We start from the raw sequence: 16,249 nt of genomic DNA on the forward strand, positions 1-16,249 counted from the left end.
CACAGGGTTCAATGCCTACCACACCCAGGTTAGAAAAATACTCACTAAGCATTGGCCTTTAGTAAGGAACGACCCGATCATTGGAGAAATGTGTGGAAATAGACCTTCCATAGCTTTCAGGAAAGCCAAATCCATGAGGAATAATTTGGTGTGTAATGCACCCACCATGAAAAAACCTGCAGATTGGCTCACTAACCAAAAGGGGTTCAAAAAATGTTCCAAATGCAAGGCATGCAAACACGGCGTAAACACTACCAAAGTAGAGGTACCCTTCAGACTCAAACCATATACTATCCGAGAAAAATACAATTGTAAAACAGATCACGCAGTATATGTGTTAGTCTGTGTCTGTGGGAAACGATACGTTGGAAGCACCATTCACCCAGTGCATGTGAGAGTTCTCCAACACCTCCGCGCAGTGACAAATGATGACCCAGCCTATCCGGTGGCCAGACACATAAACACGGTCCATACAGGTGACATTAGAGTACTGTCGTACTTTGTCATAGACAGTGTCCCCAAAAATATCAGGGGTGGAAACCGTCTTCTGACTCTAAGGAGATTGGAATCGAGGTACATCATTCTCCTTAATTCCAAAATACCTAATGGCTTAAACGCTGATGAGGCACTTAGCGTACACCTGTAAACCACGATAGAGGGTCCATGTCTAATATTGATAATGCCTTACCTTCTCCCATGAGTTTCTCTCCTTTCCCTTCCTAGAAACATCTAAATGTTCATGGTTTTAACCTCACGTCACACTGTACATAGGAGCACAATCACCACCCCCAGACTCTGTTTTAGCTTAAGTGGCAGTTTAGCTAACAGCATTAGGCATGTTTGTAATAACATCTGAGACACGTACTAATATGTTATCCTCTTAAACAATACGTGGTGGGGAAGAATATGACAATGGGTACGCAATTGTACATGCATCAAACTGAAATTTCACCAAAGTAGAAATGTACACACAATGATCAAGGGGGCTGACAATACTTATGTTATCATTGTTGGTATGTGCTTAAATTGAATGTGTTTTATATTACATACAACGCCTTTCCACTTGGAGACGATGGTTCACTTAGGCGTAATGTGGAGATTTAATATTTTTCGTAATTTAGTCATTTATGTGTTAAATATGTATGATACACCACGGTCGTATGTCATACCAACATACAACACAAAACCATTTAGGCACCTAACGGTACATGTTTCTACACACGGAGGCACAAAAGGTCCAATCCGGCATCATTGAGTAATTAACCCACGTCACACACTTAAACCCCAGACCCGTGACAAGTTAACCACTCGGTAGCTAAACCACAGTTAAGCTTCCCACACATAACGCAATACGAACATATCATAATTCCAGCGCATCCAGCAACATTCACCTGCTATATTGAATAAGGTTCACTTACTTGTTTAAACGACATGACTGCTCAAGGATTTCCGCATTGCACTGTGTCAAGCGCGCTGATGTAATGGTTGAATCACTAGGCTGTGGCAGCCGTGTGGTTTCTATAGTAACGTGTTAACGTGAAAGGGAGGATGACGTGATTCAGGAATGTGCATGCCTCAGTAACTTTTCTATGTCTGTCTTACATCACGCTTGCCAAATGTAACCATGGCAATCAGGCAATAGAATTGCAAAACAAGCTAAACTTTACCACAAAATAAGAGTGAAACATACATGATGTAATGTAATGTCAGAGGGGTATAAAAGTAACCACATACTGCATAGATGTTGTGAACAAGGCGGGTGCTTACCGCCGAAACGCGTCAAGCAGCCAATAAGTGAATAAAACTTATTTGGAAATCTAAATTTCACGGAGTCAGTGCCTTTCTTGTATGCAGAAGTTTGGAGTGTTCCGGATATATATATATATACTGGCGAACTTTCATCATTTATAAAATTGTTGAGTGCGTGATTTATGTCAGCAATGTATTTATGTAGTATTTTTACTATGTTTATTGCACTATGCACTTTACGCCATTCTGGTTGGTTACCGTCTTTCTGCACTTGCACTTTAAATTCTGCCATTCGAATGTATAACACCATGTGATCAAGGCCTGTGAGAGGCCGAAACGTTATGCTGTCGTTTGTTGCTGAATAAAGAAACAACAACTCACGGAATACCTGGTCCTGCTGTTTTCTTAAGGTAGCGTGGCTGTACGTTGCTCCGAGTGCCTTGTCGAGGACCCGTTTGGATTTCTTAGCCGGTTGAGCGCTTCTCCGGCGTAGCAGGACCCTCCTTCAATTGTTGGCTTGGCGGCACACTCCTCTCTGCACTTCCCGTCAACAGCCTGTGAACAAGGAGCACAAGGGCTCCGAAACGCGTAAGGCACTACTGAAATTAACCCGAGGACTTGTGAGCCAACGTGCGTGATTTAGTTTGGAAACTGTGTGCTCTCCGAAGCGCTGGTTCTTTGTATGAAAAAATGTTTTGCGGCAATTCCTTGTCGCGGAGAAGCACCACCTGTATTAGGACCATGGAAACATTGGAACTGTGCCGAGTTTCCCCGTGGAATTTCCGAACTGCACCCTTGCTTGGTTTATCTGGTCCTGGGGGCCCACTGGGGGCTATGACAAGAAATTAAACAACACGGATCAAGTACGGAACCTACTAAGGTTGAACAATGGAGATGGGGGCACCCCAGAGCGAATTAACGAACTCATAATACCATCATGCAACACTATGCAAATGAATTGATGACGCCAATAAATAAACGTGTCAAAATGGTGCCTCCTTCCTCTCTGCACTTCCCGTCAACAGCCTGTGAACAAGGAGCACAAGGGCTCCGAAACGCGTAAGGCACTACTGAAATTAACCCGAGGACTTGTGAGCCAACGTGCGTGATTTAGTTTGGAAACTGTGTGCTCTCCGAAGCGCTGGTTCTTTGTATGAAAAAAAAAAAAAATATATATATATATATATATATATATATATATATATATATATATATATATATCTATATATATATATATATATATATATATATATATATATATATATATATATATATATATATATATATATATATATATATATATATATATATCCAAAGAGTCGTCGTTTTCCCCTCTGCCTTCCACGCAGAACAACAAAAAGAGCGAGACCACAAAGTAAGTGCAGTTTCTCAGTGCATTTTATTCCGTGCCAGAGTTACAGCCTGCAATTCGCCATGACGCGTTTCACCTCGAGAGAGGCTTGTTCACATAGCGTGTCACGGACACAAACGAGGGATTATAAAGTGCTAGTGCCTAATTCACTACAGCTGTGCAGTTCACATTTTTTTCATTTCATCGACAGTGAAAACATACTGCGTTAAGTCAGTATACATATATACATATATATATAAACATTTTGTGTTTATAATAAAGTCCCCTCAACTCAGGAGAGTTGCAGCAGAGTCGGTACGTGACTCAGAAGGGGGGTTGGTTTGATGAATACGGGGAGGTCAGGAGGAAAGTCCGCCATTTTCCTTTGCTTTCTTTATTTCTTCTTCTTTTTTCTTTCTCCTGATCTCTCTTCGATCAAGGTTTATTATGTCAAAATCAGTGTAAAGATACCGTTAGGCAAGGGTTTAGTCCAGACCGGATACCTATAAATCTCTTGTGTGTATGTTCGTTTCACGGATGGGTGACATTTGGAAAAGGGGTGTGTTTCTGAGAAATAGGCTAGAGTGTGATACTGAACGCTCTGTAAACCCACTATAAGTGGACAGAGGTACTTCACTCTGGCCCTGAAACAGAATAGTTATCTCCTGTTTCCCCTAAACAAACCCCTAAACAAACAAAGATAAAAAGAGGAAGAGGATTGCATTGTAGAAGACGTTTTCATCAGGAAGATTCCTGCCCTTTACTATTACTTTTTTATTTGGCCATTATTTCTTCACAATCTAGTATATGAACCTCCCAGTTGACCTCTATTTCTTTATCACATGGGCTAAATCTGCTCCAATAGGGCTATACAAAAATATTTTAAGACATGATGTGTTTCACATCAACATTCTTTTTATTTCAAATATATTATAATTTTTTCATGATGATTATACGTATGTCTTTTATTTCATCAACAAGTGAAAAAGGATCTTCTAAAAAAACATTCATGCTATTACAACATATTTTTTCTTATTTTTCTTTTTTTTCACATGTTATTATTTACAATAAATACTATATCACTTTATACAAACATATATAGCCAATGGTGACTCCCTAGCTACATAGTAATAATTCGAAAATTTACATTCACGCTCAACCACACCATTCAAACGAACAGTCAACCCAAAAATACATACACAATCAGGTCAGAAGGGGACAAAGATGTTTTCGGTCTTCATGACCTTGTCGTGGGCTGAGCGCATACAACATGGTCAACGCGTGTTTAGGAGGAATAAACCTTTTGCAGACCACCTTCTTCAGGACCTTCTTGCATCAAATATTATTCTTCTATGGTAGGGGAACAGAAAAAATCTTGTGGGAAAATAGCTGGCTTTGCTTTCCTTCTCATTAGTTCACCAGATTGAGTACATATCGCTCTTTTAACGCTCAGGCTCTATAATGTCTGTGTAAAGTTCTAGCTAAAAAAGATTTTTCCTTGCGCCGTTTTGGCCTTCTGCAAAGTTGTAAAGAATCGTCCGGTGCTCATCTAAGCTTGGCACCCCTGTTCCTAATTAGATACTAGCACCTTTTGCGTAGTACATTCCAAGCAGCACCTCATGTATGTTGTAGTGTGGTCTGCAAAAACGTTTTTAGTATGTCCCTCTGCGGTGCTCACACAGTGAGACCAAGCCTCCAAGCTTGCATACTGACATGATAAACTACCCGTAGACCGCAGACCTCTGGGGCAGCCAAGTAACCACATAGCCTTTCTTCACATTCTTAGGATCCCGCCATCACCGTGGGGGCGGTGAAGGTGTCAATCATTAGGCTTCGTGGGAAGGCCGATATACTTACCACTACTCTTCTTCTCTTGACTATGAGCCTCCAAGGGAACCCATCCATGATGAAGTAGATGATCTAGAAGGGGAAAGAAGAAGGAAGAAGTTACAGGGGACCTTCCTGACCGAAAATGCCAACCTACAATTAACCTGAAAATAAAAACATGCCAATATTAAGAAACACAGCCTCCTCACTTCTTTTACCGCCCTTCCCTCCCACAAGTTTCAGGCTCCTTTTTCCACACAACAAATGCTTAAGATAGATCTCTAGTTGGAAAGAGATTGTCATGGTCCCATTGTTAAGTTTAAAAAGCTTCATTAGATCAAATATACAAAGTAAAACATAAGTACAATGTACAATTCACAATGCAATGAGAAACAGAAATGAAAAGATATTAAAGGATGAAATAGCCTAATAAGTACAATATAAGTGAGAATTGTAAAATACAAGAAATCCCCAAGAAAAGGGGAAACATAATGCCTATACTAAGAGAAAATGCTTTTTTTAAATTGTTATGAGTAAGAAAGAGAAGAGAGAAGGAAAGAAAGAAAAAGAAAAGAAAGGAGAGAGAAAAAAGGGGGAAAGAAGAGAAAAAAGAAAAGAGAAAGAAAGTAAAAAAATAACATATTAATAACAGTAAGGCATATTATGTTACACATCTGGAAAGAAATTCAGTTAATGGTAACCACGACAAATCTCTTTTAATCAAAAAAGAAGTAGTCGTTGCATGGGCATGATCAAGTCTATGGTGATGACATAGCAGGTTCCACCATGGAGTATAAGAAATTTTAGAAGTATCTTTCCAGTTCGTAGTAATAATCTGCAAGGAAATGGCTATTAACAAGTCTATAAATTTACGAACAATATTAGAAACATTCCATATAGGAGAAGAACCACCTAAAAAGATATGAACAATATCAAAAGCGTTGTTGGAACCCAAAATATCATTCAGCTTGCACCATATGTTTTTCCATAGGGAATTAACCAAGGGGCATTGGAAAAACATGTGGAAGAGGTTACTATCAGGGTGATTACATGACCAGCATTGACTAGAGTCTGAGGCTTTAAACTTATGAAGGTCAGAATAGGTAAGAAAAAGTTGATTGTAAAAGAAAAACAAAGTCTGAGTAGTCCTAGCTGAACGGGACACAGAGTGAATCCCAGACCAGATGGAATCCCAAACAGGAAAGGAAAATTTGTGTGCTAGATCCTTCTCCCAAGCAAGTTCGGTTTTGGATTTTGAACGATCGGGTATAGAACGAGAGAGGATCTTATAAATAATAGCAGCTTTGTGTGGGGTGGTAAAATCTAAATGAATAGAGTGTGATGGTATGTCCTCCGAGAGGGAGCTATGGTATGAGATAAGAGAGGATAAAGCAAGCTTAAAATCTGGGAACTGGGAGGAATACTTATTAGATAAATAAAAAGATGAACAAATATCAGGGAAATCCATTAAAGAACCATGTGATAAAAGCTGGTCAGCAAGTATAATGCCTTTATCAATCCATTCCTTCCAAAAGAGAGCTCTATTATTTATTTTAAGGGAGGCATTGTACCATAACGGTGTGAGGGAATGCAAATGAGCTTGAGAAAAAGAGGAGCGAAACAGGGAGAGGGAAAGCGTCCTGGAGAGTTTGAAAGTGGGTGAGAGGAAGCGTTTAGGGGGTTGAGATAAATGAGTGGCAGCGAGGAAGGTGAAGGGCGAGAGTTGCGCCAACTCCAAGGCACTCCATGCAGTAATAGGAAGAGAGGTCGAATCAGATAGAAATGGCCAAATGTGTTTTAAAGTGAAGGAAGAATGAAAACGAACAATGTTCGGAAAATTTACCTCTCCCATGTGCTTTGGATGCTGAAGACGAGAGAGAGAAATCCTAGGTTTGCGGTTATTCCAGAGGAAGCGAATAAGAATGCGATTAATTTGTGTAAAAAAGGAGGCAGGAAGGGAAATGGGTAACATGGAGAGGTAGAAGTTAACAATAGTGAGAAGCATCATCTTAATAGTTGACAGTCTTCCCCACCAGCTGTCACCACTGCCGGCACACCTGCAGCACAGCCAAGAACACGGATCCAGCACAACCCGCCCACAAGAACACAACTGAACCGAAGACCCTGCAATGCATCCTCCTCAACGTCCCACCCCTCCACAAACACGCCACAGAAATCTGGGACCTCCTTGACAGCACCACCCCGGACGTAGCATTCTTCACCGAAACCTGGACCAACGCCACCTCAGGACCGGACATCGCCATTGCCATCCCCCAAGGATACAAGATCTACAGGAAGGACCGCCCCACCCACCCAGGAGGTGGAATCGCCATCGTCCACAAATCCAGCCTCCGCCTGAGCACACTCCCTGACGAGTCCACAGAACTGATGGAACACCTTCAGTTCAAGATACTGGCCAGCCCCACTGCCGCCCTCCGAGGAACCCTCATCTACTGACCCCTGGACCCCGTGGACCCTTCGCCAACTCCATCACGGACATTATCTCCCCTCAGGCCATCGCATCCACCAACTACACCCTGCTGGGAGACCTCAACTTCCACCTCGACAATCAACTGGACCCCAACACCACATGCCTCCTGGACAACCTCCACAACATTGGACTCTGCCAGATCGTGACCGAGCCCACGCACTCAGCAGGACACACCCTCGACCCCCTCTTCACTACAGGAAACTCCATCACCTTTAGCCACACCACCGAACTCCCATGGACCGACCATCTTTGCGTCAACTTCACCTTCAGAACACCCACAATCCACAGACACCGGCACCTGCTTCCACAAAGAAACTGGACCAAAATCACTGAGGACCAGCTCATCTCCTCACTCAACAACTCCACCACAACCATCGCGGAAAACGACGACCCCAACACCGCAGCCCGAACCCTGCATAGATGGATCTCGGACAGCACCAACACTATGGCCCCCCTCAAGAAAAACAACAATACCAGTGCCAAGAAAGCCAGATGGTTTACCACCGAACTTCGAGAGTCCAGGCGCTCATGCCGCTGCCTCGAAAAGGCCTGGAGAAACACAAAATCGACAGAAGCTCACAACAACTTCAGAGCCGCCACCAACGCTCACCATCAACTCATCAGAGAAACGAGGAAAAAAGCGATTGAAGACAGAATCTCCACCCACGCACACAACAGCAAGGAACTCTTCAGCATCATCAAGGAGTTCGCCCAACCCACCAGCGAGTCTACCAACATCCCTCCCTCACAAGACCTCTGCGACAAACTCAGCACCTTTTTCCACCACAAAATCAAGAGCATCTACGACAACTTCGACGAAGACAACCAACACACTGAACCTTCACCAACCACCCCGACACCCGGAAACCAGCGATTGATGACTGGACAGCCCTCACCACCAAAGACACACTGAAGACAATGAAGTCAATCCACTCAGGGGCCCCCACGGACCCCTGCCCCCACCACATCTTCAACAGAGCCGCTGACACCATCGCACCCATGCTCTGCCACACCATCAACCGCTCCCTGGCGACCGCATCGTTCCCCGATGACTGGAAACACGCTGAGGTCAACCCCCTTCTGAAGAAACCCTCATCGGACCCCACCAACCTCAAAAACTACAGACCCATCTCCCTGCTCCCTTTCCCAGCGAAAGTCATCGAGAAAGCCATCAACAGCCAACTCGCCACATTCATTGAAGAACACAACATCCTCGACTCCTCCCAATCCGGCTTCAGAAAAAACCCCAGTACGGAAACCGCCCTCCTTGCCGTAACAGACCACATCCACACCCTACTGGACAAAGGAGAAACAGTAGCCCTCATCCTCCTAGACCTATCAGTGGCGTTCGTCACAGTCTCCCACCACACCCTAATACGCAGATTCTATGACGCAGGAATCCAGGACAAGGCCCTCGACTGGATCTGCTCCTTCCTCTACGGCAGGACGCAACGGGTCAGACTCCCACCTTTCCTCTCAGACCCCACACCTACCACCTGCGGAGTCCCCAGGGCTCCTCCCTCAGCCCGACGCTCTTCAACATCTAGATAGCTCCACTTGCCCCCATCGTCAGAACCTACGGACTAAACATCGTGTCATACGCAGACGACACCCAGCTCATCCTCACCCTATCCAACGAGCCCAACACCGCCAGACGCAACTTTTGAGAAGGCATGGAAGCAGTCGCCAAATGAATGAAAAACAGCTGCCTACAACTAAACACCAACAAAACAGAAGTACTCATCATGGGCCCAAACCCCGATGCCTGGAGTGACACCTGGTGGCCCATCGCCCTCGGAAACCCGCCACCCCCCACAGACCACGCACGCAACCTGGGAATCATCCTGGACTCCGAGCTCAAAATGGACCGCCAGATCAACTCTGTCTCATCTTCCTGCTTCCACACCCTCCGCCTCCTTCGTAAGACCTTCAAATGGATCCCCCTCGAACACCAAAAGACAGTCACTCATGCCCTGGTCACCAGCAGACTTGACTACGGCAACGCACTCTACGCCGGAATAAACAAAAACCTCATCTGCAAGCTACAGAACATCCAGAACGCCGCCGCAAGACTGGTACTCAACCTGCCAAAACACTGCCACATCTCCCAGCACCTGCGCACACTCCACTGGCTCCCCGTTGAGGCGAGAATCACCTTTAACCCCTTCGATGCTGATGACGAGCTCAGCTCGTCATCAGCCACGGGTGGCGTGTGCTGATGACGAGCTGAGCTCGTCATGTAACGCTGTATTTTTAAAAATGCCGCACAGCGCAAAAATCACCGCAGCAGCGATGCGGTTAAGATGCTCACCCACGCACACAAGGCCCTCCACGGCACCGGACCAGCATACCTGAACCGCCGGCTCAAATTCCACGCACCCCAAAGGACCCTACGATCAGCCCAGCTCCCCTACGCCGAGGTCCCCAGCTCCAGAAAGACCAGATCGGGAGGCCGCTCCTTCTCCTTCCTCGCGGCCAAAGCATGGAACGCCCTTCCGCTCCACCTCAGACAGACAACATCGCTCCCCATCTTCGCAAGAAACCTCGAAACCTGGCTATTCGACAGACCCCCTCCTTGATGGAATGGAACCTGCAACCCCCCACCCCTAGCGCCTTGAGACCCTTACGGGTGAGTAGTTGCGCTTTAACAAACTCCTGATTGATTGATTGATTGACCAGGATAAAAATAATGGAGACCAACGTTCTATAAGAGCAGAGAGCTTGGAAAGAATATCTTTGTGATTAATCTTAATAGTTTCTTTGATAGAATTTGAATACAAAACACCCAAGCATTTAATATGAATAGGATTCCATTCAAAACCCGAATCCTGAAACATATGTAGAAGACAGTGATTATTTAGGGGCAAAACTTCGGATTTATCGATGTTTAGCTTGTAACCAGAGACAGAGGAATAGTCTTTCAGTAAGGAAAATAGGGCAGGCAGGGAAGTAGAAGGGTTAGAAATATAAAGTAAAATATCATCGGCATATGCTGTAAACTCAATATCTAAAGATTTATAAATGGTCCCATTGTTAATCGTCTTTAACAAACACATACTATGCATGCATAGACCAGAACATGAGGACGGGTGTTCTCTTACATCGCTCATAAAGCATTGAATGTCCTCCCACTCCACCTCAGAGCCTCACCCTCTCTTCTTGAATTCTGCAAGAAGCAGAAAACTTGGGTTTTCAAGTAACCAACCTACCTTTGGGCCAGGCACACACACCTGCTCAGCTCCAGGATACCCTTACGGGCAAATTACCAGGCCCTAATCTGAATGTGGAGGCCCGCATACGGGGGCAAACAGGCAGTTAGTACATGAGAGCAAGGGCTGGTGCAAGATGCGGGACACATAAAAGGTAATGGGGAGGATGTCAGAGGACTGGAGAAGTTGTGGGCAGGTAGAGAGAGCATTCTTTCTGTGCTCTCCTATGCCATAGAAGGGTGGTAAGTGGCTGATCTTCACATGACTCCACCAGCCGACTTTTCCAACTAGTAAAATCAGGCCTGGTATAAATGCACCTGGAAAATTTGAGTGCAGAAACACCAGCAGCCACATGCATCATTGTAGGAATTTGCAATTCCTAAATTGCAAAAATTAAGGAATCGCAATTTAGGAATCGCAAATTCCCATGCATCAAGAAATCGCAAAATTTGCGATTTCTTAAATGCTATTGCAATTTGAGAATTCGCAAAAAAACTGCGATTTCTTAAATTGCGATAATTGTAAAATGAATGATGCATCCCAAAAAGTGATTTTGGAATCGCAAACGGCCGAATTTTGTGATTCGCACCGTTTGCGATTCCAAAATCGCTTGATGCATGTGCCTGCAGGTCTCTTGTGATCAGGTATCCCACCCAGGAATGACTCGTAATTGCGCCCATAATGCCTAGAAATTGCTTTTTCAGTCTACCTTTTGAATTCTGCAAAATAACATATAGTGACATAACAAACTTTGGACTTACTTCCAGCCACGCTACCTCAATGTTCAGACAGAGATATTCCCAGGCCTCTCCATTACTGCTGCCAACCCCTACTAGTGAAATTCAACAGACTCCAGCTACTTGATGTTGTATCTCTATGTCTTATGGCAACTGCCCACTTCTAAAGCCCTTTGAAAGTGGGCCTCTTTATCTCTGCCATCGGCCCTCAGCTTCCTCATTTAGTGAATTGGCACCTGGACCCAGAAACTGGCAATACTGGTAAAACATTCAGGCACTCAATGCCTGTTGCCCTCTTCTCCAATCACCCTGTTGTCCATCACAAGACTCTCCATGACTTAAAGCTGCAAGAGCACCTTCACTACTGGCCTGGCTTATATCAAGAGTTGGGCTGAGTTCCAAGCCTTTCAATAAATGTTTCAAGACATGCATCTGAGTCAAGGACAGCTGCCTCTAAAGGAGCTTAGAGTCCTGCATGGTAGTCCAGGTTGTCTTGTGTATGGAATTGGATATGGATGCCTTTGAATAAATTTCCTACCAAGTAGCAAGGAGTTTTCTCTCTGCATCATTAATTGCTTGGCTTTATTTTCTGGCTACCTACTCCTAGATTCCGTTCTCATTCATAAATATCTTGAGATGTATAGGTTGATGATGGGAAGTTGCATCTCAGGCCCTTATCAACCAAGGCACTCTTCAATGTGGGACCTTAGTTTGGTTCTATTCCCTTTGACGCATTGGCCTACAGTCTCCAGGCGCCTGCTTCACTTCGTTGTGTGCCACAGTATCGACTACAGAACTTTTATGCTACAAGAGCATCGTAATAGAAACATTGACAACCAAAAATTGTGGCGGTAAGCATATTTTGATAAGTATAGATGTACTGTTTTTAATCTATGCTGTTTTTAATGTTGTACTTCTTAATTATACTTATCGTCAATATATGTGATATTAAGTGTAATAAACCTATACATTACTATGTTAATAATTTGGTCTTCAATATTTTTGCTGCAAAAATGTGTAGCATGATTTTTAGAACTCAATAATAGCTACTTAAAGAACTCTCTGCCAAGCCAGACACATTAAGACTTATTTCGACTAAAATTGCCCTTGGAGTCCAACTCCATGTGCAAGATACAAGTCTTACTGTCCCAAGCGTGTGGTCAACATTTCTGAGAAATACTTATTTCTCTAACATTAGTAATTGGCTTTATTGGTAATTGGCGAAAGCCAAGATCAACATATTTAAATGTGTTGCACACTGATCTAAAGGTAATACGGCTCTGAGTCCTCCCAAGAGTGAATTTCTATTTTTGGTTTATTGCTTCCCTCTTCAAAGCCTTCTATTTAGGAATGCTGCTTCCCGAGTGCTGGACAAGCTCTAAACATGTGTTTTCTTGCCCCGCATCCCTTTAAAATTGAGATTTACCTAGCATGGTGTGAAAAAAATGATTAGAAGCACAAAGACATATTTTATTTATTTTTGTATTTATTTTTATTTATTTTGAAGTTTATAAAGCGCACAGCTACCCCCAACTGCGAACAGCAGTCAACCAAAAGAGGCACAGCGAAGTCTAGACATTAGACACATATTCTATCCCATCAAAATCACTTTTGGCACCTATGTACCCCCTTTAACTTCCAGGTGGAATCTCTTCTGTCTGAGATTGCCTCCAACATTTCTTCCATACTAGGTGATTTTCATTAGTATTCTATCCACGTTGTTTTCTTCTTTTAAGTTTCCCTTGGGCTTTCTAGGATTCTGTTGGTGCAATTTTCTAGCCTCCATCCTGTCTTCATCTCTATAAACATAATGGCCTTTGTTCTCCTGGCCACGAAAACCTCCTGCATTTCATTTAGAAGATCCGCTTGTTGTGGAATCTTCTTCGTTGGTTCTCACTGCTCTCTCATTCTGCTAATTGCTTCTGGTTACTGGTTGGCCGCCCGAAGAGTGTTGCATTCTGCTGTTGAATTAATTCGTTAAACTATCACTGGCTTCCTCCCCTGCCATGTTGGACTAAGTTGGAATTAACATGACTTCACATCATTGTTTCCCTTGGTATTCATTCTTCTTCATTTATGGCTACTTTTTGCATGGGTCTACCACTTTAAATAGGCTGTATCGTTGGTGTTGGTGCTACAGGCCATGTAAAGTTCAGTTAACATATCACGCCCAGCCTCTGCGAAGACGTCCCTCAAGCATGGGTGTAAGCATGGTGAATGGTAACTGGACTCCATGTCATTTATGAGTGTTTGAATACTGAAGCAGGTGGGATCAATTCTGGATAGCCTCTGGTTTGATATGGCACTTAATGGAGGTTGTGATGAGGGTTTTGTGAGATTTAGATGAAAATAAAACATGAAAAAACTATTTTCATCGAACCATTGTTGAAGAATTTCTCATCACGAATTACTTTCATCAGGTTGACGAAACCAATCTGCTGAAAGCCATTCTTGAAGAAACGTTTGTTTTTTCATGTTTGATTTTCTTTTGTTGCTTCTAAGGTGGGTTCCTCAAAAACCCTGTTCCTGCTTTTCAAGACCCTCTTGCTTATCCCACTTTACTCCACTTTGTTTACTAACCCCTACTCCCTCTGCCCAATTTACTTCCTTTTTACATGCCACTTAAACCCCTCTCTGATTTACTTCTTTCTTCACAAACCCCTTACTCCCACTGCTGTTGTACTTCCCATTTTCAAACTCCTTACTCCCACTCCTGCTTTACTTCCATAATTTTTTCAGTCTACCCCTTCCCTTCTTACTGCTATTTTTTTTTACAAACTCGTTATTCCCCCTCCCCTTTACTTCTTTTTTTTCAAAACCCCTTAATCTCACTCCCACTTTACTTCCTTATTTCAAACCTCTTACTCCTCCTCTTGTTTTAATCCACATTTTAACAACCCTCTTTCTTCCACTTTTTTAATTCTCCTACTCCCTCTCCAGTTTTACTTTTTTTTACCAACCCCTTATTCCCGCTCCTGCTTTATTCGTTATTTCCAAAGTCCTTGCTCCCCTTCCTACCTTACTCCCTTTTTTTTACAATCCCCTTATTACCCCCTTGCTTTACTCTTTTTTAAACCACGTAAGGCATCTCCCACTTTACTCCCTTTTCATTTATAAAATCTTATTCCCCCAATGGCTTTACTCAATTTTTCAAAATCCTTACTCCCTCCACACTTTACTCCATTTTTTAAACAACCCCCTTATTTCCCTTTACTCTTTCATGGCTCCCTACAGCCTATATACACACACACCACGGTCCCCTATTATCACTTTATCATGTTGTCATCTAAAATAAATATTTACTTTTTTTACATAAATATTACAATTTCGTGGAAAAGGTGTCTTAAGTTTAGCGCTGGAAAGTAAATTCCCCAAAAAGATTTTGCATATTTTTGCGTCACTTTTGTGACGCAAACATGCCGCAAAAGCTTAGTAAACCCCCTCTTAATGTGCCCATGTTAAGGGTGGCTCTACCTGGAGACATCCTTATTACTACCTTCTGGGAGGGCAATCACCGTACACAAATACTGTCTGTGCGCTGCAGCCAGATAATGGAATCTGAAAAGGTATTACACCAAATGTATTCCTGAACCTTCGACAGAGGATCAGCATTCTATTCCAGGACTTTGTGTATAAAAGTGGGACCCAAGCATTTCTAACTCATCTCAGTTCCAAGCTTCTTCACTAACCTAAAGGAATTACTTGTCGAGCACTAAGTTACCACAAGTGCCTGCATCATCCTGAATCACTTGAGTCCCCAATCTCAGGCCATGAAATTAGAAATGCTATCTGATGCTGCCCCAGACGAAGAACACTGGGGGCTAATGGTCTCCAGCTAGAGTTCTATGCAGCATTTGGGTCTAAATCTTCCTAAAGCCTAATGGATTATTTACAGACGCCAGGGGCCTCATTTAGGAAAAGTGACGCATCGCTGCGTGAAAACAGCGATGCGTCACTTTTCACTGCGCCCTCCTTGCGACACCGATGATGCGTCATATTTAAAGTATGACGCATCATGGCGCAAGGAGTTACAGATACGTCAGTATTTCTGACGTATCTGTATGGCGCAAAAGTGATGCATTGCTGGAGTGTCACAAAAGTGACGCAACTCCAGCAATGTGTCCTTTCACATGGGGCAAGCCCCATGTGAAAGGGCCTGCGTCACTCTTACGCCTGCTGTGAGGCAGGTGTAAGAAATTGACGCATTTGTGTCCTAGAAGTGGCGCAGTGAAATCTTATAGATTTCACTGCGTCACTTCTATGGCTCTTTCTTGCGTCAGAACGCCCCCCCTGCATACATTATACCTGGCGTAGGTATAATGTAGCGCAGGGGTTTACAAAGTGACGCAACTACCTAGATGCCTCACTTTGTAAATATGGGCACATTTTTTACGCTGCTGGTGCATCACAAAAAGTGACGCACCGGCGACGTAAAAGTGACGCACGCCCTCATAAATGAGGCCTCCGGTGCCTTGAGACCCTCCTGCCCCCTGTGGCTGACGCTACGGTCATACCGATAGTGAAGCCAGGTAGAGAGATCCTTGCTATTTATCCTCATATACACCACGCTCTCTGCTATCCACAGAATATGAAATACTGAGCAACATTATCACTGAATGCATCCTATCCCTGCTGTCAGACTTAGTCCATCCTGAGCAAACCAGGTTTATTCCCAGTTGTAAGACTTCTTAAGATGTCAGAGTCTTCAATTCATTTATGAGTGAGTCTTTCGACGATTGGCCCAGGTCTTTCTGCATCTTGCTTGACCTGGAACAGGCCTTTGGCACTTTGAATTGGAAATATATTTTCCGGGTTCTCTGATGCGTCAGATTTGGCCACAACCTTTGGGATGGATCCGACTGCTTTACACCAACAACCCAATTCA

Source organism: Lissotriton vulgaris, chromosome 7, assembly GCF_964263255.1.
Source record: "Lissotriton vulgaris chromosome 7, aLisVul1.2, whole genome shotgun sequence".
Classification (NCBI taxonomy): domain Eukaryota; kingdom Metazoa; phylum Chordata; class Amphibia; order Caudata; family Salamandridae; genus Lissotriton; species Lissotriton vulgaris.